Source organism: Callithrix jacchus, chromosome 7 (assembly GCF_049354715.1).
Source record: "Callithrix jacchus isolate 240 chromosome 7, calJac240_pri, whole genome shotgun sequence".
In the NCBI taxonomy this organism is placed as follows: Eukaryota; Metazoa; Chordata; class Mammalia; order Primates; family Cebidae; genus Callithrix; species Callithrix jacchus.
In genome coordinates, this window is record NC_133508.1 from 28,949,802 (window position 1) to 28,953,861 (window position 4,060).

Consider the following 4,060-nt stretch of genomic DNA (forward strand, 5'->3'; position numbering starts at 1 on the left):
TTAGCTCTGTCCCCAGAGGGACCCCAAGTTCATCAGCTTAGAGCAGAGGCCTTAGACACAGCTTTGCCAAGACTGTCAAGCAGTCTTTTTATTGAAACACATCCTGAAGGCAATTGCCACACACCCTATGAGTGATTCCTTATGGCAGATGTCAAGGACCATCTATACATGTATCTCTGATTCAAATGGCTGTTGTCATTTGGGAATAGAAACAGAAATGAAAGGGAAGGACAACAACATCTTGTCACTAGGCTTGCTTTAATGCTTGACAATAGCATTCAATGCCGTTAATAGAGCTCCTCTACAAAAAATGAAGTACCCTTCAACCCCCATTAAAAGAGTAGTTCTCAGCCAGGCACGATGGCTCATGACTGTAATCCCGGCACTTTGGGAGGCCGAGGTGGACGCATCACTTGAGATCAGGAGTTCGAGACCAGCCTGGCAAACATGGTAAAACCCTGTCTCTACTACAAATACAAAAATTAGCTGGACATGGTGGTGCACACTTGTAATCCCAGCTACTCAAGAGGCTGAGCAGGTGAATCATTTGAACCCGGGAGGTGGAGTCTGTAGTGAGCTGAGATTGTGCCACTGTACTCCAGCCTGAGACATAGAGCAAGACTCCATCTCAAAAAATAATAAATAAATAAATAAATAAAGAGCAGCTCCCCTGAAGCAGACCTTTTGGGGGTCTAGAATAGAGACTTTCAGTTTCTGCTTTTGCTCCAGTGTTTGGGTTTCTTCGCAGCTGCTCAAGATGAACTGATTCTTTGGGAAAGTGAAACCCAAGCCTCCGCCACCTGGCCTGACTGACTGCACTGGCGTGGTGAACAGCAGGGCAGAGTCCATTGACAAGAAGATTTCTGGATTGGATGCTGAGCTAGTGAAGGATAATGATCAGATCAAGAAGATGAGAGAGGATCCTGCAAAGAATGTGGTCAAGCAGAAAGCCTTGCAAGTTTTAAAGCCAAAGCAGATGTATGAGCAGTAGCGGGACAATCTCGTCCTACAGTCATTCAACATGGAACAAGCCAATTGTACCATCCAGTCATTGAAAGACACCAGGACCATGGCTGGTGCTATGAAGCTGGAAGTAAAGGAAATCAAGACGACAAGCAAGTGAAAATCGACCAGTCTGAGGATTTACAAGGCCAACTAGAGGATATGATGGAAGATGCATATGAAATCCAAGGAGCACTGAGTGGCGGTTAAGGCACCCCAGAACCGGACGAAGACGACCTAGAAGCAGAGTTGGATGCACTGGGTGATGACCTTCTGGCTGATGAAGGCAGTTCTTCTTTGGATGAGGCAGCATCGGCACCTGTGTTCCCACCAACAACAAAAAACCAGGATGGAGTTACGGTGGATGAATTTGAATTGCTGCAGATCCCTGCTTCATAGATTTGCATCATTGAAGTATATCTTGCAAAACAAACACTTACTACAGGACTAGGAAATATTTATCTTTCCAAATTTACCAAAACAGATTTAGGTTTCTTTCCTCTCTTTGAAGGAAAGTTTAATTACATTGCTCTTTTATTTTTTCCATTAAGAGACTCATTGCTTGGGAAATACTTTCTTTGTACTAAAATTTGATTTCTTTTTTCCTAATGAAAAATGAACTTAGTTTAAAAGTACCTTTGGCTCGTATGACTTGTTTTCATTCGTTGACAATAATTTGAAATAAAACTAAGGAAATGGAATCTTAAAAACCTATGACAGTGTAACTCTACCGTCTCAAAATGACCTGATAAATTGATGAGACAAAGATGAGATTATTGGGGCTGTTCATATTATGATTCAGAATCATTTTCTATTGTGGTATTACTGGTTGGTTTAAGTGATGGCCTTTTTGGGGAGTTTTGTTGTGTCTTGTGAACAAATCATTACTGTGTTTGATACTGGAATAGAATTATCACCATTGTATCATGAGTGGGTATTTTGATTCTATGGTTCCCTCAGTATTACATCTTGACTTGTAATTAATGGTAAATATTTCTTGATATTTAATGTATAGGACATTTGTTTATAATCAGTAGATATTTTTCTTTTGCTGTTTTGTTTTGTTTTTGTTGAGACAGAGTCTCACTCTGTTGCACAGGCTGGAGTGCAGTGGCTTGATCTCAGCTCACCACAACGCCTGACTGTCAGGTTCCCGAGTAGCTTGGATTACAGTCATGTGCCACCACACCCAGCTAATTTTTTTTATATTTTTAGTAGAGGTGGGGTTTCTCCATGTTGGTCAGGCTGGTCGCAAACTCCTGACCTCAGGTGATCCACCCACCTCAGCCTCCCAAAATGCTAGGATTACAGGCATGAACCACTGCGCCCAGCCTTCAATAAATATTTTTCAAAAGGAAAAAATAAAATAAAAAGATTTTCAAAGGCTACCTACAGGTGCTGGGTTCCAGTTTATTTTTTTATTTTTTTCAGAGACTGGGTCTTGGTCTGTCACCGAGGCTGGAGTGCCGTGCATGGTGTGGTCATAGTTCGGCCTCCTGCACAGGACTACAGGCCAACACCACCATGCCTGACTAATTTTTTTGTGGAGATTGCATCTCATTGTGTTGCCCAGGTTGGTCCTGAACTCCTGGACTCAATTGATTCTCCCAACTCAAGCCTCCCAAAGTGCTGGGATTACAGGTGTGAGCCACTGCTCCACTTCTCTTTAAGTATCATAGGCTTATTAGGCAGAGACTCCATGCTATAGATAATCTTCAATAGATTACAAACTTTTTTCTTACTACATGAGCATTTGAGCAAACTCAGAATTACAGATAAATAAAAAGAAGAAAATAAAAGGAATATAAAAACCACTCTAATGTCAACACCCAGAAAACTTACCACCCAGGAACAACCACTCATAACGCCTTGGTAATTGTCTGTTATCTTTTACACACATACACACACACACACACACCATTAGAAAAAAAGTGAAATGAAGAGCTTTTTGTTTTTAGTAATCAATGTTATTTTATATATCTTTCTGGGCCGGGCGTGGTGGCTCACGCCTGTAATCCCAGCACTTTGGGAGGCTGAGGCGGGTGGATCACAAGGTCAAGAGATCGAGACCATCCTGGTCAACATGGTGAAACCCCGTCTCTACTAAAAATATAAAAAATTAGCTGGTCATGGGGGCGCACGCCTGTAGTTCCAGCTACTCAGGAGGCTGAGGCAGGAGAATTGCTTGAACCCAGGAGGTGGAGGTTGTGGTGAGCCGAGATTGCGCCACTGCACTCCAGCCTGAGTAACAAGAGCGAAACTCCATCTCGAAAAAATAAAAAATAAAGCTATCTTTCTATGTAAAATGTAATAGAGCTAGAAAAAATAGATACAAACTGAAATTTATACACATGGGGATATAGCGGGAAAATGTATCTTATAGAACCTAAATCCCTACTATGATGTGAATGTTTGTGTCCCTGCAATTTTTTTGAATTTTTTTGTTTTTGTAGATACAGAGTCTTGCTCTGTCGCCCAGGCTGGAACTGTCATGGCAGCCTTGAACTCTTGGGCTCAAGTGATTTGCCCACCTCAGCTTCCTTAGCAGCTGGATGATAGATGCATGCTACCATGCCCGGCTAATTTTTGAATTTTTTTTTTTAGAGATGGGGTGTCACTGTGTTGCCCAGGCTGGTCTTGAACTCCTGAGCTCAAGCAACCCTCCCGCCTAAACCTCTCAAAGTGCTGGGATTACAGGCGGGGGCCAATTCACTATTCATGTATTGAAATGGAATCCCCAGTGTAATCGTATTGAGAGAGGGGGCTTTTGGGGAGGTGATTAGGTCACATGGGCTCCATCACTGTGCATGGGATTAGTACCCTTATAAAAGAAGCTTAAGAGAAGTGTTGGTCCCTTTCCCCTCTCCCTTTCTGCCGTGCGAGGACACGTAGAAGGCACCATCTATGAGGAATGGGCCCTCAAGAGATGCCGAATCTGCTGGTGCCCTGATCTTGAGCTTCTCAGCCTCTGGAACTGTGAACAGTCAATTTCTGTTGTGTACTAATGACCCAGTCTAAGGCATTTTGTAATAGCAACCCAAATGGACTGAGACAATCC

At 42.7% G+C, this 4,060-nt stretch overlaps 1 pseudogene; it reads left to right on the forward strand.

The window, feature by feature from the left end:
- Positions 1-757: 757 nt before the first annotated feature.
- Positions 758-1,516, forward strand: LOC100402608 (charged multivesicular body protein 5 pseudogene; annotated as a pseudogene).
- Positions 1,517-4,060: the final 2,544 nt, after the last annotated feature.